This window comes from Orcinus orca, chromosome 1 (assembly GCF_937001465.1).
Source record: "Orcinus orca chromosome 1, mOrcOrc1.1, whole genome shotgun sequence".
Taxonomy (NCBI): Eukaryota; Metazoa; Chordata; class Mammalia; order Artiodactyla; family Delphinidae; genus Orcinus; species Orcinus orca.
Genome location: NC_064559.1, coordinates 182172683 through 182196531, shown reverse-complemented (window position 1 = coordinate 182196531; position 23849 = coordinate 182172683).

Sequence of the window (23849 nt, the reverse complement as noted above, 5' to 3'; positions counted from 1 at the left end):
GAGCCCTGCTTAGGTTTCACACTCTCCTGCTGTGTGATCTTGGAAAGCTTACTTAACCTCTCTGAACCTCAGTTTCCTCACAGGCAAAAATAGAGATACGTTTAATTTCATACCAGAATTGACAGGATTAGGCCGCTATTCTCACTGTTATTACTTTACTAAAAAACTATACAGATCCAGGAAGGGAAGACTGTCTTGACAGAAATTCACATGAAAAAGAGCCAGGGTTTTGGCTGATCTCAAATTAGTGTGAGGGCCTAGCACAGGTACTGAAATCTGTGACACTCAGAAAAGAGGGCAGTGACCCCTGGAGCCAACATGGGTTCACCAAGACCAGGCACATCTTTCAGATTCTCGACAGCTTAATGACTGGTGGATAAAGGAAATGGGCTAGCATGTGGTGGAGTGGAATCGATTTACTGAGCACCTACTGTGTGCTGGATGCTTTGCATACATGGTCTTGATCTTCAGAAGCTTGTGCGCTAGATGTGACAGTCTTTATTTTGCAGATGAGGAACGGAGTCTCCAGGAAGTTAAGTGACTTGCCCAAGACGCTTGGAGCGGTGATTCAAGCCTGGATCTGCCTGACCCTTTCTGCCATATCACGCTGTCCTGCAAGACCCTGGACAGGATCTCTCATGACTCTTGAGGACATGATGGATGGTCGTAAGGGCACAGAAGGGGCTCCCATCTGAATGACAACCAATGAATGTTCTTATAAGTGGAACCAGGTCAGTCTGTGAAGGTCTTTAGAGGCTGCTGCGGGGCCCTGACTTCTATCCTGTTTTGACCAATATATGCCAAGGACCCAGAAGAAGATGTAGAGGGTGCAGGCCTGTTATTACCATTGTAGAACAGAGAAAAAGGACAGAGGAAAGCTCAGATAGCAGGATCAGGATCCAGAAAGATCTCAATAGGCTGGAGTGACAAGGTGAACTTAGCATGATGAAATGTCACAGGGATAAATGCTGGCGCCATCTTGACTACAGGAAACCATTGTAGAGGAACAGCAGCTCGTGAGAAAGTGATTTAGGAGTTCGAGGGCCAATAAATTCAGTATGAGTCTGTAGGCTACATTAATAGAGGTATGGGGTTTGAGTCAAGGGAGGCGGACCACCATCTTGGTCCAGCCTGCTCTCTGCCCTGAGGCAGTCTCTGTTGTACATATTTGAAGGTCATGTGTTATTTTCTGCTTTTTCAGCCCTTCTTCTTTTTTCCTGTGGGGGGGTGGGGGGTGTTCTTAGAAGGGCAGAGCTCTTCTGGAGTTTGACCCTTATATTCTTTCCAGAGCAGCCCTCCAGAATGACACCTTTGAAGGTGGAAAGGAAGCTGCAGCTTTTTTGAACTTTTCTTTGAGCAGCAAGTGCTGGATCTGATCTATATGCCAAACCGCTCTCATTTGGGGAGAGGAAAGTGCTAGTCGCTGAGTGTCGTGGAACAGGGAGGGGTCCTGGTCCCCTTGGCTGCCGGTCAGGTGTTTCCACTGCTTTTCCAGCTGTCTCCCTCTGCTCTTGGAGCCCTTAGTCCGGTGGTCATTGGTTTGCCAGAGCCTGGCAGGGCTGGTTCTCCCATGCTGGAGGCAGGCAGGAACGGAGAGCCTTGCAGTTGCTCATGTCAGGGCTGGATCCCTGCTCGAGCTGGGGTGTCACCTGCCAAGCTGAATTCGGCACAGGAAGCGCCTGGCGGGGAGACGCACATTTGAATGTGGAGGTTCTGTTCCACTCTGAAATGCACTTCTTCTGGCAGCTGCAGTGAAGTGAAGCTGTTGCACTTCCCTCTCTCGTGCCAGAATCACAGCCACTTTTTCCTGAGAAAGAAACGGGGCTGCAGACAGTTTTACTCATTAAATACTTCTTTTCCTCTTAAATCTGGTTTTGTAATTTTTTTTTTTTGCATGACCGGAAAAATAAAATGGATGATATTGAAATAAACAAGGCATTTGTGATAGGAAGGTTAAAGCGGATTGTTGGGGGTGGGGAAGGGCGTGGGGATGCCCCACGTTTCTGCACACAGGCTGCTCATAGCCTGTTGAGGATGGGAGTGAGAGAGAGTCTGCCCACCTCCCAGACCAGAGGAGCCTTTTTCTCCAAGTGTCTTGGGGATTCGCTGAGAAAGGCTGTGGGAAAGGGAACTATCATTTATCAAGAGCCCACTAAGTGCTAGGCCTGTAATGTGGGTGAGGTCATTCAGTCCTCATAGCAACCTTGGGGGACAGGATCCATTCTGTAGATAAGGAAAGTTGAGGCTCAGAGGGTTTAGGGTGAACCAGTCAGGGATATACTTACTGAACTGGAATTTGAACCTCCCTCCCTCCGACCTCAAATGCCATGCTCTTTTTGCCCCTCGTTGTCACTGTGAGCAGTTGTGTATCGAGCTGGGGGGATGTAAAAGGAGGAGGCAGAGGAGAAGGAGAAGGAAGAAGATGAGGAGACATCGGCCAGCTCTGAGGAGTGGGCATCCTACCTGGCAAGACAGAACAAGACCCTGACCGCTGTGAGTGAGCCAAGCCCTAGTTGCTGAGTTCTGACAAATATGGGTGGTTTGGGGGGAAGGCTGCGGAGTGTGGATGGGTTTGGCTTGATAACCAGGATGGGCTTCCTGGAGGTGGAGGTCCCTGGAAGTTGAATGTAGGTGAGGGAATGGCCTTGCTGCATGAGCAAAGGCAGGAAAGGTCCGAGTCTGGCTCGGGTGTGGGGAGGTAAGTCCGGGGTGGGTAGTGATGATTGCAGTAAGAATGTATACGTTAGAGTCAGGGCAGTGGGGGTGATCGGGTTGCAGAGTGTATTGTAAAGAAAGAGCCCTGGGCTGAGAGGCAGATGCCTAGTTCTTGTCCTGGCTCCGCCACTGGCTTGCTATGTGATCTTTGGCAAAGCCCTTCCCCTCTCTGGGCCTTAGATTTTCTGTCCAAAAAATGGTGGAATTGGACTAAAGGATCCCTAAGGACCTTTGTAGGGTCCCATAAAGAAAGAAGGTGATGGGCTTCCCTGGTGGTACAGTGGTTAAGAATCCACCTGCCGATGCAGGGGACACGGGTTCGATCCCTGGTCTGGGAAGATCCCACATCCCGCGGGCCCGAGAGCCACAACTACTGAAGCCCACGTGCCACAACTACTGAAGCCCATGCACCTAGAGCCCATGCTCCGCAACAAGAGAAGCCACTGCAATGAGAAGCCTGCGCACCGCAACGAAGAGTGGCCCTCGCTCGCCGCAACTAGAGAAAGCCCACGCGCAGCCACAAAGACCCAACACAGCCAAAAATAATAATAAATAAATAAATAATAAATAAATTTATTAAAAAAAAAAAGAGGGTGACAGTAGAATCCAGAAGGCCTTGAGTATCAAAACGTGGCATTAGAATCATGAAATGTTAGTGCTAAAAGGACCCCCGTTGACTAAACCATGTTACCTTATGTCTTAAAGGATGAGTAGTTTTCAAGGTGGAGGGAAGGTAGATGGGAGAGGAAAAAGAGGGCATTCCAGGCAGGGGGATATAGCATGAGCAAAGGCATGGATGGAAGCAAGAGGCAGGTGTGCAGGGGATACCAAGCTATTTGGTGTTGTTGGAGAATAAAGGCCAACATGAGGTGGAGGCAGAGGTCAGGGATCAAACAGGAGAGGGAGATGTGGCCAGACCTTGGAGAACCAAGGGGCTTTGACTGCATCCTCTGGGTAATGGGGAGCCATTGAAGGGATGGGAGGGACATGCTCACCGTGGCAATTTTGAAAGACCACTTTGGCAGCTGTGTCTGTGTTGGATTTGGCCAGGGCTGGGAGTGGGTCCAGGCCAGGGATGAGTGCAGAAAGACCAGTTAGGACGTTGCTGTCTCATCTCAGGTGACAGTCTGAGCCAGGAGAGCAGAGTGGGTATGATGGGGACAGCGTCTGTTCCAGAGGAACTAGGGAGTGGAGTAGAGAGGACTTGCTGATTGATTGGTTATGGGGAGTGAGGAAGAGGGAGAGTCAGGGACTCCAGGTTTCCAACTTAGTGATATTCACTGAGACAGGAAATACCGGAGGAGGGATAGCCTTTTGGGAAAGGTGATGAATTCAGTTTTGGATTTGGTGAGTTTGAGGCATCAATGGAACAAGCATGGAATGGCTTTTTCATTCATTTTCTCACTCATTCACTCAGTCAATCATTACTGGGCATTTCCTATGTGTAAGGCACAGCTGGGTGCTGCCTTCCTGGAGCTGTCCGTCTAGAGGGGCATTCAGAAAGTTCTTCCTTATGCCGAACCTCGATCTGCTGAACTTCCTCCCACTGGTCTTATTCTGTCCTTTAGGACCTCTCAGGGGTCTACCCTCCTTCAGAGATGAGAGATCAGTGACTATGGTTTCCTGTACTGCCTCTGGTTCAGGTAATATGGAGCTGTGCAGAGAATGTGGACTTTAGAAAATTGTAAAGAAATGGATTTCAGCCTGAGCGCCTTTTTGTATCGCCTCATCTGTTACGTGGGTTTTGTAAAACCTCTGTTCCAGGCAGTGGTGTGCTGGAGTGGGTTCCTACTGGCTTATAGAACCAATTAAGGACATTTCTTCCCAATTCTGTGTTCAGTGACATCCCACTGGGAGCTGGAAGTTGACCATGGCGGGAATATTTACACCACAGAAATTAGCAAATACTACAAATCAGGGCTCTTTTGTTCTTCCAGATTGCTAGATGGTAGATAACGAGCATACCACTGCTTACAGAGTTATGGTTAGGATGATGAATGTTGAACCCCTGGCACACGGTCCCCACATGTGCACACATGCTTGGCACACAGTAGGTGTCATAAGTGTGACTACCTTCTCCTTTGACATTTCTCTTGTTTGAGAAAGACTACTGTTTCCTTTGCTCAGAATAATAACCCTCCTTCAGCCAGGGCTTTCTCCATGTTTCAGACAAGGTGGTTCTGATGGAAGCTGCCATCCTTCTTACTCCCCTTGGACTTCACAGAGAGATGGAGTCAAAGGATGAGGATTTTGGAGTCTTATGAATCTAGGTTTGGATCTTGGCTTTGCCTCCTGCTAGCTATATAATAACCTGAGCAAGTTATTTAATTGCTCTGAGCCTCAATTAAGTCACCTGTAAACTGAGGTGGACAAGCCCCCTTCATTAAGTTGTTGTGAAGATGGAATGAGGTAATGGTGTGTGGGTGTGCAAGGACCTGGCACCGAGGCAGCAGTTTCAGTGAAAGCTTGACCAATGCTGGTCTCCTTCTCCAAAGAGTCCAGCATGCACTTGGGCGCCAGCTCTGGCAATGGGAGGTGGGGGAAGGGAGGAATCGGGGTCGCATCCTTGGGAAAGGTGTTTTCCGGTGGAACGTGTAGGCCGGGAGAGGCTGTGGGCTGTAGGACCTTCCAAATGGATTCCGAGTGCAGTGGAGGGGAACTCCCCCAGGCCGCAGTTCACGCTTCCAGGACCCTCACCTGCAGATCTGCAGATCAACTCCTATCATCAGCTCGGCTGGTGGGTTTCTGGGGCGCCTGTGGCAGCCTGGGCTGCACTGATTTACCACCCTGGCCCCAAGCAGATTAAGTCACCCAGAGTCATTTGAATTTTACTCGGCCTCGTCACACAAGTCTTAGAAACTGCTGTCTGGCAAGAAACGTTCTCTGTACTTTTTGGAGGAGGTCTAAGCGCTCTAGAAGTTTAGGTGAATAGGAAGAAGGAGGTGGTGCCAGGGGGTTTCTGCATCTCCAGGTCAGATTTGAATTGGGGAGTGGAGGAGGGAGTATGGGCTGTGTGTATGTGCGAGAGAGTGAGAATGAGAGCAAGAGCAAGAGAGAACTTTCTGTAGATGCCATTGGGGCAATGTCACCTCTGGCTGTGTGACATAGGGGGCAAGTCACTTAACCTCTCTGAGTCTCAGAAGATTGTTGTGAAGGTCAAAAGAGCTAGCTTGAATCAAGTGTTTTGTAGACTTTAATGAGTTCTGTCATTACTAATTGGGAAAAGTGGACAAATGACTATATAAATAAATTATATATGGCTGTGGTTACCAGGTATTGAGCAAAGGGCCCTGGAAGCTAAAAAGGAGGGGGCACATTATCAGAGTTCTGGGGCTTGACTTGAGTCTTAAAGGAAGCCTAAGTCCCAGGAGAATGAAATGGAAGGGGGTGTAGTACAATTAAGATTGTCAGCACCCCATCCACCTCCAATAGTGTGTGTGGCTCTGGAGATGGGTCCTGGTTGGTTTAGCCATTCAGGATTATCCACTCCCTCCCCAACCTAGGCACATCGGTTGGTTGTAAACCAATTAATACACACATTGCTCTGGTCATAGGGATTGGTTTAGGTTGGCCCAATCGGACAGAAGCTCAGAACTTTTGTTAGATGGCTGGGAAAAGACACCTAATCTCTCTCTATCTGGATTCAAATGAGGAAGTATGTGGTCCTAGTTCCTAGCAGGCATCTGGTGACTAGGAACATGATGTGAGACTCCTGTCAACATATGGAGGTGGGAAGAGCCTGGAAAATTACAGAAAAATGGCATCCCAGCCTTGATCGAACCATGCCTGAAGGCTGCAGCCTCTGGACTGTTTCAGTTAAGTTGCTAAATAAATCCACTTTTTCAGCCAGTTGGGATTTCACTTTTGTATTTCTTGCAAATAAAAGCTGATACAGAGGCTGATGGAGGGATCTGAGCTGGGAGTGAGAACCTGCTTGGTGTTAGGCAGTCATTAATGAGGAGAACATTTCAGCTGGAGTAAAGGGTGGGTTAGTGATGTGTGATGGGCAGAGGTGGTAGGGGCTATAGGAAATAAGGGTGGAAGGAATGTTGGGGTTGCTTAATGGAAGGACTGAGGTGCAAGTTTAAGAATTTGGACTTGCTTCTGTTGGCAGTGGGGAATAATTGAAGATTTGCGAGCAGTGGAGGGGGAGTGGTAGAGTGATGCAAACAGAGTGGTATTTTGGGAAGATCAACATAAGATTGGGATATAGGTTGGATTGGAAGGAGAATTTGGGGTCTGAGACTTGAAAAAATATTATTATTTACTGATATTGCACATACTGCACGGATTATCTCACGTATCCTTACAACAGCAGCCCCTCTTTTGTAAAAAAAAAAAAGGCATTTCAGAGATCTTGAGGAGTGTAACATGAATAGGTCATATAGCTAGTAAATGGCAGTCAGGACTTGAACACAGGTCATCTGACTTCAAACCCTCTACCCTTATTCCTCCCATTTGTGATAGCACAGATGACAAATTAATATGGGCCAGACCAGGATAGTGGTCACAGAGCTGGAAAGGATGGAACAAGAGATGCTAGGCTGGTGAAACCCTAGGTATAATCTTGTTAGAGACAGAAACTAAACCAGGATAGCTGTTGTTATCAATATTTTAAAAAACACTTTTCCTAAAGTGCTAGACATTGTAATTAGACAAGAAAATGAAAATATAAATATTGAGGGAGGTGAGAAAATAGTCCTAGTTTGCAGATAAGATGATTATTTATCTCGAAAATCTAAGACAGTTTCCTGAAAGCAATTAGAAAAAATAAAGAATTTAGTAAAAGGACCTGTAACAAAACAATATATACAGAAACTAATGGCTTTTCTGTTTATAAAATGACCAGCTAGAGGGTAAAATAAAAGGCCTCATCCACAGTGTCGAGAAGAAAACAATAACACAAAATAGCTGGAAATAAACTTTAGAAGAAACACGTAGAGTTTACATGAAGAAAACCAGAAAGCTTCTGAGGGCTCTAAAAGGGGCTTGAATAGACATTACATACACCTAGTTCTTGGGTAAAAAGATTTAATACTATAAGGATGCCAGTTATCCTTAAGTGAATGTACAAACTTAAGATAATCCAATCAAGACCCCAACAGGATTTTTTAAAAAATAAATTTATTTATTTATTTATGGTTGCGTTGGGTCTTCATTGCTGCGCGCAGGCTTTCTCTAGTTGTGGTGAGTGGGAGCTACTCTTTGTTGGGGTGCGCGGTCTTCTCATTGTGGTGGCTTCTCTTGTGGTGGAGCACAGGCTCTAGGCGCGCGGGCTTCAGTAGTTGTGGCGCGCGGGCTTAGTTGCTCCGTGGCATGTGGGATCTTCCCTGACCAGGGCTTGAACCTGTGTCCCCTGAATTGGCAGGCGGATTCTTAACCACTGCGCCACCAGGGAAGCCCCAGGATTCTTCTTTTTTCTTTTTTTTTTTGACAAAAATAATTATAAAGCTAATCTGGAAGAATAAAAAATGAGAGTAGTCAGGAAAATTCTGAAAAAGAAAAATGATGAATATTTAGTCTATCAGATATTAAAATATTTTATAAAGGACAATAATGAAAATTCTTATGTAAGAACAAACATATCACTGGGACATAACAGACATCCAGTAGAATCCAGATATGGATACAAGTATTTAAGGGAATTTTATATCTGCTAAAATGGCATTTCAACTGAGTTGGGAAAATATGGGCTATTTTATAAATGGTGTTGGGATAATGGGCCAGCAATGAAACAAAAGCTGATTTTCTTCCTATTCCAATAAGATCAAGCTATGAAGACCATGAAGATATAAATATGAATGAATATTTTGATCATCTTAAGGTGGAGAAGGTCCTTCTAAGCATGATATGATATCCAGAAATCAGAAAAGATTGATAAATTAGGATATATGGAAATTTAAAACAAATACCTGAAAGACCATTAAAAGGAAAGTAAAAAAAGAAAGGGGGGGAAGCATATATATTAGACAAAAGTTGAATCTGATCTCGAATGTACAAAGAACTCTTACAACTCACTAAGAGATAAATATCTCATTAGAAAAATGGGCAAAGGACAGGAACAGGCAATTCACAAAGAAAATAATTACAAATGACCAAAAAACATAAAAAGATATTTATTTACTCCAACTAGTAAACTAAGCAATGCCAATAAAAATGAATGTCATTTGCCTTCTGATTTGGCCAAACATTGAAACCTAGGGCTGGCGAGGGTGTGGGCAGACAGATGCTTGAGTACTGTTGTTGGGATTCATTGTTGTAAGTTTCCTGAAGGCCAGAGTGGCACAATTAGAAATAGCCTACCCTTATTGCAGCAATCTCATCTGCAGGATTTTATTCTAAGGAAATAACTGCAAAAAGGAGCAAAGAGATATGCAGATAACTTTGTTTATGAGAGTAGAATATTGACAACATTCTAAACCATCAATAGAGACCCAGCTAAAGAAAGTATGATACATACATGCAATGGAATACTATGAAGTAATTAAAATAATTTTGCAGATCTCTATTTATCGACATAGAAAGATGTCTATGACATATTGTTGAGAGAGAAAAGCAGGTGTCAGCAAGAACAGTATGTATAATACAATTCCTCTTCTATAAAATTATATACATAGATCTCTGTGTGTATATATGCAGAGATATGTCTGAAAGCCTGTTCACCAAAATGCTAGGGGTAGTTATATGTGGGAGGTAGGATTTTGAGTGATTTTTCACTTTCTTTTTCATACTTTAAAGTACTGGTTTGATTTTTTTTAAAAAATAATGAGACTATAGCATGCTTTTCAATCAGAACAAATAATCGGGCTATTTTTGTTTTGGAAATTAGATAAGTATTAAACAGGAAGAATCAGCACGTGGTTTCATGGATGTGGATAAGGTGTCAAGACACAAGCCAAGGGCTTCCCTGGTGGCGCAGTGGTTAAGAATCTGCCTGCCAATGCAGGGGACACGGGTTCGAGCCCTGGTCTGGGAAGATCCCACATGCCGCGGAGCAACTAAGCCCGTGCACCACAACTACTGAGCCTGCGCTCTAGAGCCCGCAAGCCATAACTACCGAGCCCGCATGCCTAGTGCCCATGCTCCGCAACAAGAGAAGCCACCACAGTGAGAAACCACTGCAGTGAGAAGCCACTGCAGTGAGAAGCCCGCGCACTGCAACAAAGAGTAGACCCCACTCGCGGCAACTAGAGAAAGCCCACGTGCAGCAACAAAGACCCAATGCAGCCAAAATAAATAAAAAAAAGAAAAAAAGACACAAGCCAAAATTTTGGGGAGGATTAGGTGGGGTGGAAAGCCCAGGGCAGAAGCTGATTCTGGAGGAAGGAGGAGATGCTGGGTTTTCAGAGATTTGGCTTGTGGCAGTGGCCAGCGGGCAGCAGGGCTGCCTCTTAGGAGACGGATCATAGAGGCACAAACAAGTGGTGGGGAGTCTCTTCCCCAAGGACAAAGCCAGCCATGGATGAGATCTCGGGGTGGGGCGGAGTGGGGAGGGTGTGCATCAGCAGGAGAGGGCTGAAAACCAGGCCCTGGAACCTGGCCATGTCGATGAGATGGGAGAAGAATCAGGATGAGTGGTCAGGAAGGCAAGGAGCTACCAGGGGCCTAGAGTGCCTCGGAATCCCATGGGGGCAGGGGTGAATTTCCAGAGAAAGGTCAACCGTATCTAATACTGCAAAAGCACTGACATCAAAGAGAGGGCACAGGGCTTGGCAGGTAGGAGTTTGTTGGTGACCTTGGAGAGGGACGTTTGATGGGGGAATGAGGCTGTACATGGTATGTGTGGGAGTGGGGGAGAGTTTGGGATGGGAGAAAGGAGGGTGATAGCCTGGGAGAGCAGATTTGAAGGAAAGGGAACGAGCCTTGATCAGGGACGGCAATAACCAGCACGTGTGCCACCCTGCCGGCTCCCCAGCACTGGCCAGCATAGTAATCAGTCTGCCGAGCCCAGATGAAACCTCAGCATCTTTCTCCCAACAGCCAGGCCAGGGAGACACTAGTAATCAGCTGGACTTGGCTGGTGGGATGAACCTATTTTCCATGCCTGGCTTGAACACATACTTGACGGATGATGAGAAGGAAGGCATGGAGGGGGTGATGAGAGGTACTGGAGAGAGGAGGCCTGGGGGAGCCAGGGCCTCCAGTGCAGGTGTGGACTGTGGCCTCAGCCCGGGAATGCTTCCGGGTCTGGAGCCCAGGATGGTGGGAGTGCTCTGTCTGTGAGGCTGAGGTGAGTAGATGCTAGAACAAATTCATGCTTTGCGTGACACTGTGAAAAAGCCTGACTATGTGTGAATTGCTGATAGGTGTGCAGATATTTGGGAGCCCACCGTGGCCCACCACCTGGCTGTCCAGGGAAGGCGTAGCAGGGACCCCATTGTCAGGAACACCTGGCATAGAGGGGGGTCTGCCTGTGGGTCCCAGCTGCGGGGACCGAGAGCAGAATGAGGAGTTGAGGTTCTTTTGTGGCTTGCTGGGAGGACTTTTAGGGAAGACACTCAGTGTGAGTCAGCTGCCATTGACTCCACTGGTGTTTTGATTGCATCGGTGCGAGCACGTGGACCTGGATACAGGAGGTAAAGGCCCTCCTGGACTCTCAGTCTCCAGAGCTTGTCTGGAGCAGTGGAGGAATGCAGACGCGTGGGCAGAGCTCGCCTACAGGAAATGAGAAGGATGCGGGGAGGCCCAGGCATTGTGCCCAATCTAGGAGAAACGCAATGCTTGAAGAAACTCAGGCCATAGACTTTTGCTGTTAACCTGCAGAAGCACCGTTTCCTAAAACGTGCTTGGAATCCTAATTGATTGAGGTTATTCCATGGAAAAGAGTTCGGTGAACAAATACGTTCATGAAATGCAGCACCCGCAGCGTAGTGCATGGGAGCGCAGTAAAGGCTCTGAGAAATCCTGCAGCGAAGAAACTTTGATGTAGCGTTTTCCCAAGTTTATTCAACCACAGAAACATCTTCAACTTAACACCAGTCTGTCTCCTGCAGGACTAGCGGCTGCCTCGGGGCAGAGGGAGTGACCTGTCCTGTGTGGTCCCTGGGACAGTGTTTGGGCCAGTGCGAGGACATTGCAAAGAGGCCGATTTTGGCTCAGTTCAAGGAAGAAGTTTGCAACCATTGCAGATGTTTTAACCATGAAAGAGGCAGTAAGGGAATCCCAGTCTCTAGAGGCCTCAAGCAGAGTGTGGACCTATCAGGGATGCCGCAGAAGGGAGCCGGGCTCCAGTGGGTGTCATCATTGATTTCTGGGGTTCCATGAGCCCTCGGAGAGGGGGTACCGCTCCCTTGGAGCCTGTTGCCTGGCTTGTATTGCCGCGTATTCAGCTCGAGGATACTTGGGACTCTTGAAATGAACAGTCTGTGAAGGTAAGATGCAAACACATAAATATCCTTATTAAGTCCCAAATACACATCCCAAACTTTACATAACAGGAGCAGCAGCTGGAGACGCCCACAGCCCTAATGGCTTCTCTGTAGTAAGAGAAACCGCTTCTTCCATTCATTTTGGTAATTGCTGGAGGGAGCCAGCTGCGCAGACTGGCGGTCAGGCAGGTGGGTTTGTAACAACCCCTAGGGCTTCCCTGGTGGCGCAGTGGTTGAGAGTCCGCCTGCCGATGCAGGGGACACGGGTTCGTGCCCCGGTCTGGGAAAATCCCACATGCCGCGGAGCGGCTGGGCCCGTGAGCCATGGCCACTGAGCCTGCGCGTCCGGAGCCTGTGCTCTGCAACGGGAGAGGCCACAACAGTGAGAGGCCCGCGTACCGCAAAAAAAAAAAAAAAAAAAAAAAAGAGGGATGTAACAACCTCTAGTGGGTGCCTCCACGAGGATGGGATGCTGCGGGGAGTGGAGCGAGGCCTGAGGTTGGGAGGTCATCTGCTCAGCATCCGTCCTGATCCCCACGGGCCCAGACTGAGCTGCTGGGACCAGATGCGTCACCTCCCAGGGACTTGACAAACAAGATTCAGAGCAGCAGGAAGGACTCTGGGCCAGGTACAGGCGCGGGGATGGGAACGGCTGGCAGAAAATTACTCCATTCAACAAATCGTGCCAGTGCCTTCTCTGACTCTTGTGCTGGGCTGGGACACTGAGGAGGATGAATCGGCCTCCGCCCCTGCCCTCAGCGCTCACAGCCTTGGGGAGGAAACAGCCATGGACAGGAAGGGGCTGGCATCAAGGCAAGCTTTTAGGACTGGGGGTACCGAGGGTGGAGCGACGGCCTCCGTCCTGGGGAAAAGGTCAGAGAAGACTTCTTGGAATAAGAGACAATAGTCTGGGGCCTTAGAAGTGAGTGTGACCCAGGGAGGGAAGAGTCACCTGCAATTGGGGTGTTCCCATCTGCAAAATGGGGCCAAGGTTACTGTGGACTTCTAGTCCCAAAGCGACATCTAGTTCGTCCCCTTGCCTCCCGGTCTCTAGTAACCATCCAGGATTCGTGAGGACCCTCTTGAGATTTCTTTAAGGGAGTCCCAAGCATGGAGCTCTCAGCGGGGAGCAGTCCTGGATGCTGCCATCGGGACCTGGGCCCTGGGCCCTGGGTGGTCGACCAGAATGGACTCCCTGGATCAGCTGCGTTCAAGTCTCTCCTCCGAGGGGTCCCGGGGAGGGCTGTGGCCCAGGCGCTCTACCCTCCAGGCTTCCTGTGGGTGGCAAGTGAAACTTTTCTTCCTGGTTCTCTCCCAGCAGTGAGCTCCATCCCCCCAGCCCCAAGTGGCGGCTCCTTGGGCCGGAAACAATGTGCTTTCTCCACGCCTGGGAGTGGAAGGCAGCAGTTTGGCACCGTCTGGCTGGCAGCCTCCACCGGCTTCCTTTGGCACTTTATTGGCAAAGGCGGTGACATTTCTTTCAGTTGGGTGGGTGGAGCTGTTATGCAAACTCCCGCTCTCCTCATTCGCCGGATGAATATTCATGACTCAGGCAATCTGTACCAGCAGACTTCCCTGAGGGCGGCAGCTTTTCTTCTCTTACCCTCTCTCTTTTTCTTTCTCCTTCTCTCCTTCCCAGCTCTTCGGAAGGCTGGAGCGCAGCTATATTTAATTTACAAATACGGAGCTCTTTAGCTTGCCTTTTGCGGGGCAGGCTTTGGGGAGGAGGTGCTGGCAATGGGAACAGGGGTTGAGGCATTGGGTCCCTGACCTTGGGCCTTCAGGGCCCAGCACCCGGGACCCCAGCTCCTGGGAAGCTCCTGGGTCCGGAGCTCCCTTTGGGATTGGCATTTGGTGCCTGCACACCTGAAGGGGCAGCAGCCTGTGCCACCCCATTCCACACTGGCCCCCAAGTTGAACATGGACATTCGGAGGCATTGTTTTTCTGTTCAGTGCGTGGGCCAGGCCCCACCGGTATGTCTTTGCTCGCCGGTCCCCTGCCTCCTGTGGTCTCCTGTTTGTCAAGGCACACCAGACCCTGCTCCAAGCCCCAGACCAAAGCCCAGAAGGCAGTGGGGCATCTGCCCTTCACTGCTTTCCTAGAGAAGGCACACATGCCTACTTAGGGTCCAGTTCCCCGGGGACACACCTGCTCCCTTTCTGAGAAGGATGGCTACCTGCTTTCCTTTGTCTCTTCCCAAAGAATCATCAGGAACTCTGACAGAGGGGTCAGAATTTCCAGAATTTGCCAGGGAATTTGGTCTCAGCAAGGATGTGCTCGTGTATGGCTTGTGTGTGTGTGTGTGTATGTAAATATTTACGCACAGCTTAAGTGAGTCTGTATGCCTACATCTATGATCGAGTGGTTGAGTGTGTGTCTGTATGTGTAAGGGCGTGAATGTGTGTGTGGCGGGAAGTCTGGGAATGTCTACATGTGTGAATGTGCCTCTCCAGTTAGAGTTGTGTGTGTATCTCTGTGGGTCTGGGAGGGTTGTGGATGAGGGTACTGCTGGGGGGGCCGAGGCTTGTGTGTGTGAGTGTGTACGTGTGTACGTGTAAGTGAATTGTAGGTGTGCGTGAGTGTGTATGTACGCTTCTGAGAGCCTGGGGGAGAGAGTGTGTGTGTGTGTTAGCGGGCAATTCCCCCGCCCCGCCCCCCCCAAAACCTTTTCCTCTCCAGCGAGGTAGAGGGGGACGTCCCCCTCTTTCCCCCGCTTTGCAAGTGTTACAGATTCTATCCAAGGACGGGAACAGAAGGCTTCCCAGCACAGAGCGTCCTGAAATTACTTTATATTCCCCCCTCCTTGTTTCATCTAGTCAAAATAGCAGGATTAGGCTCACCCATTCTCCCTGCCCACCACCCAGCCCTGGGGGAGGGAGAGAGGTGGGCCGTCCTGTCTGACCCCCTCTGAGAGCACCTTGGAGCCCCGAGCCAAGGAGCTGTCTTCCAAATCTCCTCGTTCGGCGGCCCATGCTTCGGTGGCGAGAGCCAGATGCCTCCCTGCCTGCCAGCAGCTGCCACGCTCTTCCAGACCTACATCCAGGCCCGGCCTCATTTACAAATATTCAAATTTGCATCTTTTCTGGTATGCAAATGGAGACATGACAAATAGCTAATTAGGGTCAAAAGAAGCACTCTCAACCAATTAGTTGTAGGGTCGATTCCTTTCTGCTGGGTGGGGGGGAGACTGGGCCCTCCTGCTGCCCCCCCAGCCCAGGCCCTCACACTCTGGCAAGGCCCGTGTGGCCGGGCTGTGGATGTTCAAAGAGAACTGAAACAGGAGAAACTGCTTGAATGCCAATCCCACCTCTGACTCGTAGCTGTGTGCCCCTGGACTCACTTGCCCAAGCCTCGGTCTCTTCCTTTGTGAAATGGAGCAATGAGAGTGACCATCTTGTCTCCAATCCTCCACCCCAGAGTGGTGAGACTTGGAAGAATTTGGATGTAAACAGCCTTTGGAAACTATACTAAAATTTCTCTGATAGGCACGTCACTTGTGCTCCTCCAAAGTACTTTCTGCCCTTGATTTCGTTTAATCTCACCCTCTGAATTAGAAGAATAAGGTATAGTGATGATGGCAGTAGGTTTCATCGTGGGTGCCAACTCTGGCCAATTACGAATGACTGCCTGGAGTGGTGTGTTAAGATGGATTCTGAGTCCACGTCTGGAGTCACCAAGAGGGAGACTGTGATCGGTTCGTGATGTCTGCTGTGGGCAAGTCATTGTACGCTGGCAGCTCATGTGCTGCATATTTACTGACCATGAAAGAAGTGAATTTGGAGCAGGAACCTGGGTTCCAGTGCTGTCTGCTCCCTTTCGGAGCTCAGCTTCCTAGTATAAAACGGAAAAGAACACCTATGTCTTAGGGTTGTTGTAGAGGTGAAACAAAAGAAAGTTAGGCAAAATCTCCTGGTCATCTGGGGGGTGATGTGTCCATTTAATGGACGTGCCAGAGGGCCAGGTATATTGTCCCATTTCAGAGGTGAGGAGCCTGAAGCCTGCAGAGGGTGGACGACTTGGAGAAGAGGAAACTGGCAGCCTCGCCAGACAGACCTGCATGGCTGCCGCTTTTCCTTTCTCTGCCACTGCAGGATGCTGGCTCCCTCCTGCCGCTCCCACGCTGATGCCCCTAGCGGGCTGGAACACGCCCCGCTGGCCTGGCTCCACTTTGGGGTGTGAAGTTTGGTTGAGTCGGCACCTGGGAGAATGGGGCAGTTGCCATCCTGGAGCCTGCGGCCTGGGCTGGGGCCAGTGGGCAGATGAAGGGATGGTGGGAGAGCCTGAGTCCCAGGAGCTAGCCGAAGCTGGGCAGCTGGCCGGAGTGGGGCAGGAGAGGACCTGACTTGAGGACACCCCCAAGCTTAGAGCCCAGCCGTGCCTGTGTGCGTGTGTGTGTCTGGCTGCTGGCAGCGCCTGAGCGTGTTGGCTAGTGTCTGAGTGTGCCTTTGTGCATGTACGTGTGTCTGAGGATGCGTCCGGGAGTATGTGACCTTATGTGTGTGTATATGCATCATCTGTCAGTACAAGAGTTAATTAGGTACATGTGTGCACATCTATGTGTCAACATGTGTCTGGGTGTCAGTGTGTAACAGTGGACGTGTGCCTGCACGTGTGTATAAGTGAACTTCTTGTACAAACGCATCTGTCGGTATTTGAACATGTGTGTCTATACGTTTCTGCCTGTATCTGTGAATGTCCATATGTATATAATTTTCAATATCAGTATCACAGGTGTGTCCATATTGGTGCACGTCTGGCCACCTCTGCCAGTAAATGCGGACGTGGGTCCGCACCTTTCTGTTGGCATCCACCCAAGTGTCCCGGTTACAGCATGTGTGTTCTTCCCAGTGCCCTGTGCCTCTCTGTATGTTGTACACATCTGTAAATCTGCCCATGTACATGTATCAGTGAGTGTCTCTATGGCTGTGCCCATATTGTTCGTGCATTTCTGGGTGTGCACATCTACCTGTGAGGGTGTTGGTATTTACCTGCTGTATCAGGGTGAGCAGGGTGGAACCTTCTGTGTGGTTTCAGCAGCTCCAGGTCATCACTTCGGTCTTTTTCTCGTGGCTGGAGCCTCCTGGACATTTGCGTGCCTTTGCTATGTTTGAAGGGAAGATTTTCTCTGTTTCCCAGCGTGCCATCCCAACTAGATCAGGGCTTGGTACTTCTGGAGAAGGACCCACCTGCCCTTTGGCACTTGTTCATTTCTCCCTTCTCCTTTTCCTTATCTCATCTCCTTTTCTTTATCTATCCTTCCTTCCCATTCCCCTTCCTTTCTCCCCTTTTCTCTCTCCCTTTCCTTCCCTCTTTCCTTCCCTTTTTGCAACTCACTTGAAGAGACCCGGCCTTGGGCTGCTCTGGAGGTGACAGGTGAGCCTTAGAAGCCCCACTTTAGCCTCTAGAGAGGGGCTCCCCATTCCCATCCCCCATGAGGACTCAGCCCCAGAGCCATACACGCTCCTGGGGCTCTTTAGATCAAAGTCGTTGCACCCTCACTGCATTTTAATAATTGCCCCAACAGTAGCTCCGAGTGAGAACCCATGCTTTTTCTCCTTCCATTTGGAAGGGTCATCTCCCAGCCTTCCTAAAGTGCTCGTAAAGGGAGGCCCCACTACCTGCTGGAAGACCTGCTGGCTCGGACTTCGGAGCACCTCTGCCCCAGCTTAACTGTGTGACGACGGTCCCTTCTGCCACCGCTGGACCTTTTCTGGGATTGAGTTTGGGGCTGCTCTTCCTCCTGTCTGTGTTCAGATTCCAGCCTACCCTGGCTGGCCCTCCCTGTTCAGTTACTTGGGTCATTCCCAGGCAGCTTCACCCTGATATAGTTCCTCTCATGTGCTGGCTGTAGATGTCTCTTCTATTCTGTCCCACAGGGACTGGGTCAGAGTCATCCCTGTCTGCCTCAGGTGCCCTGGCCCACAGCAGTGCTTGGTGATGGGTGATTCTGGTAAGAAACAAGGTGTTCCAGCTCATACCTTGTAATTCCCAAATGCCTTCTGTTCTTTTTACGTCTTCTCCCGTCACTGATGATTTTGGATGGAGTTTACAATAAAATGATTGATTAAAAATTGGAAACTCTATAAATGAAAATAAAAATGCTTAACACCAGGAAGTCTAATGTAAAGAGAAAGCATGTTAAGATGACATTTAAGATGGACAATTCCAAATTAGCATGAAGTTCTCAAGTGTCTTGATTATGATCCCATCTCTTGGGGTCCTGGCTAGATGTTTCTCCTTGATGGAATCCTAACCAGGCAGGCACTGAAGTGGGGTGTGAAGAACTTGGGTTCAGGTTGAATAAGCCTGGGTTGAAATCTCTCACTCACTGGCTGTGTGACCTTTCTGAACCTCAGTTTTCTTATCTGTACAATGGGGATAAAAGACCTACTCCATAGGGCAGTTGTGAGGATGAGAAAGGATGGTGCACAGGACCAAGGGCAAAGCTTGGTGTATCATTCCGCCTTCAGAATACACCCAGAATCCAACCACTTCCCTTCACCTCCACCGCAATGGCAGCGGGCTGAGCACCATCCTCTGCCCCCAACTCCCCAGTGGTCTATTCTCTACACTGCAGCCACCGTGATCCTATTAACAATTAAGTCACGTTACATCACTTGTCTGCTCAAAACCTCCAATGGCTTCCATCTCACCTGGAGTAAAAGCCGAGGTCATCACAGCAGCCTCAAGGTCCCACAGGATCAACCTCTCCATCTGTCACTGTCTCTGCTATTCTCCCCCATCTTAACCTTCTTCTAACCACACTCCTCTCCTGGCTGTTCCCCACACATGTCAGCTACAGTCCTGCCTCAGGACCTTTGCATGTGCTGTGTCAGTTGCTGGAATGCTCTTCCCCTAAATATCCTCATGGCTCCCTCTGTTGTGCCCTTCAGGTCTTTACCCAAATGTCCACTTCTCTGTGAGGAATACCCTGCCCTTCTTTCTGATTTATTTTTGTCTGTGGCACTTATCACCCTTCAGTATACCACACCATACTTTTTACTTATTTCCTATGTTGCTTGTCTCTCCCCAAGAGAATGTAAGCTCCTTGAGAGCAGGGATTTTTATCTTTGTTTCCACCACCTGGAGTGGTGCTCAATAAATTTTTGTTGAAGGAATGAACTGCTTGTCCTTTTGGAGAGTCCCAAAGCAGAGGAGTGGCTGTCCACCAACTCAAGCAATCAAAGGTTACCATGCTCCTGTAGCTCTGGACAGGGGACTTCAGCATTATTTCATTAGTGAGGCAGTGGGGACACTCAGGAGGAAACCTGCCCCCGGGCTTCCTACTAAGGGCAGCCAGCCCAGGAGGCAGCACCTGTGTGCTGATTCCTGACCCAGCCTGTGAGTCAGCAGTGTGTCCTCATGCGCCAGCCAAGGCCAGGGCCGCCTGCTCCCTGGCATTCTCCATCTTTTATCTCCATGCACCATGGCTGCAAGTGAATTCAAGGCCAATGTGGTCTTTCTTGGAGGCTCACCGTCACCTGGGACTCTCCACGGGAGAAAGAGCATTCAGACTAATGGAGGGAGTCCAACGGGGCACTGGGAGGGTCAGCTATGAGAAGGGCATGGGACGGGCATCAGGCCAAGTGAGCAGCATAGGCAGAGCCCAGCATGTAAGAATTCCTTGGTGTGCTGGGGAAGGGCGGGCTGCAGGATGTGGCTGGAGTGTGTCTCCCTTACCTAATGAGAGCTTCCAGAAGCCTGGATTGGGTCCCAGCCATCTTTGCCTGTCCCTCTGAAACAGTGCTCAGCCCTCAGTAGCGCTGTCAATATCTGCTGGGTGGCCTCATTGCCTCAAGGCACAGAAGAAACAGGATTGTGAAGGTCACACTTGGGAGTCGGTCTTGGTCTTACCCACCTTTACTCTAAAGTAATTCATTCACCTTGTACACTGATGGTGGGAATGTAAATTGGTGCAGCCGCTGTGGAAAACAGTATGGAGGTTCCTCAAAAAGCTAAAAATAGAACCACCATAAGACCCAGCAATCTCACTCCTGGGTATATATATACCCCCAAAACAAAAACACTAATTTGAAAAGATACATGCATCCCAATGTTCATGGCAGCATTATTTACAATAGCCAAGATATGGAAGCAACCTAAGTGTCCATCAACAGATGAATGGATAAAGAAACTGTGGTACATATATACAGTGGAATACTACTCAGCCATAAAAAAGAACAAAATGTTGCCATTTGCAGCAACATGGATGGACCTGGAGGGCATTACGCTACGTGAAATAAGTCAGACAGAGAAAGACAAGTACCGTGTGATCTCACGTATATGTGGGATCTGAAAATACAACTAGTGGATATAACAAAGAGAAGTAGACTGACAGATACAGAGAGTGAACTAGTGGTTACCAGTGTGTGTGGGGGGGGATGGGCAATATAGGGCTGGGGAGTGGGAGGTAGAAGCTATTGGGTGTAAGATGGGCTCAAGGATGTGTGGTACGACGTGGGGAATATGACCAATATTTTATAATAACTGTAAATGGAAAGTAACCTTTAAAATTGTGTGAAAAATTAAAAATTAAAAAAAAAAAAAGCAGTCCCTTCAAAGGTGGGGAGGAGGGGTTCTCCAGAGCTGGGAGACACGCCCAAGTCAAACCTGCCACATTCAAGGCCAGAAGAAGCCTGTGGACCCATCTCAAATAGTGTTTTTAAATGCATAAAATAAGATACATGGGATTACAAAGGAAACTCATTCTATAGTTCTAACCATGGACCCCAGGTTCAAGTGACCAGTTATGCTCTTGGAAGACAAATATTCCGCCCTCTGCAAACGGAGCACCGCCCTGGCTTCTCCCCCTGCACACTTGGAGGGCGGGGCTGGGGGAAGAGTTCATGCCTATCTTTGCAAGGCTGTCCTGGGCTGGACAGAGCCACACTATCCCGCCCCGCCCAGGAGATGGAGTTTGGAAGCCCTGGAAGAAGCCACGCGGATGGCCAGACTTCCCCCGGGGATGGGTGGGCAGGACTGAGCTCCCTGTTTCTGGAGGTGGTGAGCTGGAGGCCCATCTGCCAGGGGTTCTGGGGTCGGGGTGGGGTGAGTGATTGCTGCTTGGGTGAGAGAAGATTCTGATTGATTTAAAATCAGTCTCTTGGAGGTAGATCTAGGCGGTACCCATGGCAGTCGGAGCTTTCTCCTTCACTAAGCCCCGAGCCAGCCAAGCTAGGCTGGGAAGGAGAGAACAGTCACTTTCTGGCGGCTTCTCCTTGCCAGCCCCCTGCCAGGAATTTGCACCAGCACCACCTCAGTGTTGCCTCGCAACCAGCCACCGACTTTGGTCTTTTGAAGATACTGGGCTTCAGGCTTGGAAAACCTTTTCCTATTTGGAGTCTGCCCCCCAAAACCATTTCTGGCCACGAGGAGCGTAAACCGTACCACCCAGCGTCCCCCAGCAGTCTAGAGTTTCAGTTCCGAGCCTAGGAGGGTGTCCCTCCTTTTTACATCTGTGGCATTGTCACCCTCCCCTGCACCTTCAAGGCCCTCAACAGTCTTTGAAATTGTCTGGGCCAAGCCCCCTGTGCCATAGATGGGGTAACTGAGGCCCAGGTCACATAGCCTCTGGCTGGCAGAGCTGGTCCCAGAAGCTAAGCACCAGAGGCAGCCCAAGGTGGGAGAGAGTGCCGTGGGGGGTCAGCCCTGGGTCCCTTTGACAAACACATCATGCTTCTCACCTGCACCACCTCCGTGGGTGGGGAGCCAGGGACTGGTCTGTTAGCTTTCTCCCGCTGTCCCCCGAGGATGCATTTGTCTGTTTTGCATTTTTCGCCTGCTGTAGTTAGACTACTCCTGGTCCTAGGGGGAGCGCCGCAAAGCGAAAATGTCAGGGCGACACGCCACCAAGATAACATTAGCGAAATATCAAGTCCTTTATGATGTCAGGAGGGATTCCTTCCCGCTGCCGAAGCTGCCTAATGACATCATAAAATAGGCCTGCGGCAGCCGCAACCCCCCTGAGCCATCAATCAGGCCTGTCTGCACGCGGGGTACGGGGGTGGGGTGCGGGATTTTCAACCCGAAGGAGGCCCCAGTGCAGCCAGTCTGTGGTGGGCTGAGGGTTCGAGGACACCCACATCCCCCTGGAAAGGGTCACCCCCCTGGGGCGGTGCCCCTTCACAGCTGGTCTGGGCACCAGGGCAGGCATGGCTCCCGAGGCCCCTCAGAGATCCCAAGGCTGAGTTGGCTGCCACCTGTCCGAATGGCTCCCAAGGAGTCCTGCATCCCGCCCAGAGCACCTCAGTGGTGCTGAGCAAGAGGAGGGGCCTAAGCCCAGCCGTCCTCTTTGCTGATTTTGTCAGGGACAGACTCAAGCCTGACGTCTGGGGCGTCAGGACCAAGAGTCACATCACGGGATTTGGATCCAGGAGGCCTTTGACTCCTTCGTGGCTGGTGTGTGCTCTCACAGATCCTGGGTTTGCTCATGTGTCCATCTATCTATATGCCTGGGGTGTTTGCAGCACGTGGACTAATGGGTCGTCCACGTCTGGTTTGTCTGGGTGTGTACACTCATGGCTGCAGCCTCCTGCCTGCCTGCCTGCCTCTGTGTGCTTCTGAGTCTCTGCCTGCCCTGTACCTCTTCATGTCCTGTACTTGTGCTGATGTGTGTCAAATGTCTGCAGATGGGACGAGCAGATGTGGAAAGAGATAAGGAGGGCCAAAGAGAGAAGGGGGAAGCCAGGGGGCGTGGGGACCCGGGGTGTATACGTATCAAGCCTTTCTTACCACCATCGGCTGAGAACTTTGCATGTGGGTTAGAATCACCAGGGAGATTTAAAAACCTACCTATGCCTTAGTTTTCACCGCAGATCAATTACATCAATTACCCTCTGGAGCCAGATCAATTACATCAATTACCCTTTGGAGCCAGGGCCCAGATACTGGTATTTTTAAAGGCTCCCCGGGTGATTCAAAGGGCAGCCAGGGTTGAGAAACAGGGCGTCCAGAGCCTTGCGACTCCAAGTGACAACTAGCACCATCGGCCTTACCTGGGAGCTTCTGAGAAGTGAGGAGTAGCAGGCCCCTCCCAGACCCCCTGAATCATAATCTGCATTCCCCCTCCCCTAGTCTGTAATAAGATCCCCAGGTGACCTGTCTACCCATTAAAGTCTGAGGAGTAAAGCGGGGCTCTCAATGGCTTCAGATCTGAGAGTTTCTGAATCAGTCGATACGGGGTGGGGCCTGAGAAGGTGCTTTCCTAATGCGTTCCCAGGTGATGCTGACGCTGCGGATCTGGGGACCACACTTTGAGGACCCTGGCTTAGCTGCCGTGTGTGAGGGAGGAAGACAGAAGGAGAGGAAGTGGAGGGGGGCGTGTTGGGTGTCGGAAGGTGGAAGGAAGTGGGGAGCCTGTCTCAATCCCCCAGGAAGGTCACGTTCCCACAAAAAGTGTGTGGCCTCTCCTCCTCTTAGGGCCTGGATTTCCCCGACTCAGGGACCAGTCCAGGGATGAGGGTGGTAAAGAGAACAGGAAATATAAGCAAGTCTCCTGAGAGCTGCTGGCATATGTGCCCCCTTCCTAATTCCCGCCCTGCCCCCACCCCGCACTAGTCTGTCAAGAAGAGTCCAGGGCTGGACCCTTCCCTGGTCACTGAGAAGCCCTGGCTGAAGAATCAGGTTTTCTTGGAGTCTGAGCTCACCAAGATGCTCGTGTGCACACAGCTGGGGCACACAGTTAGGGCAGCCATATATCTGCTTTGCCTGGGACAATCTTGGTATATCGTTCTCATCTATTCATTCTCAGAAGTTGCCTGATAAAT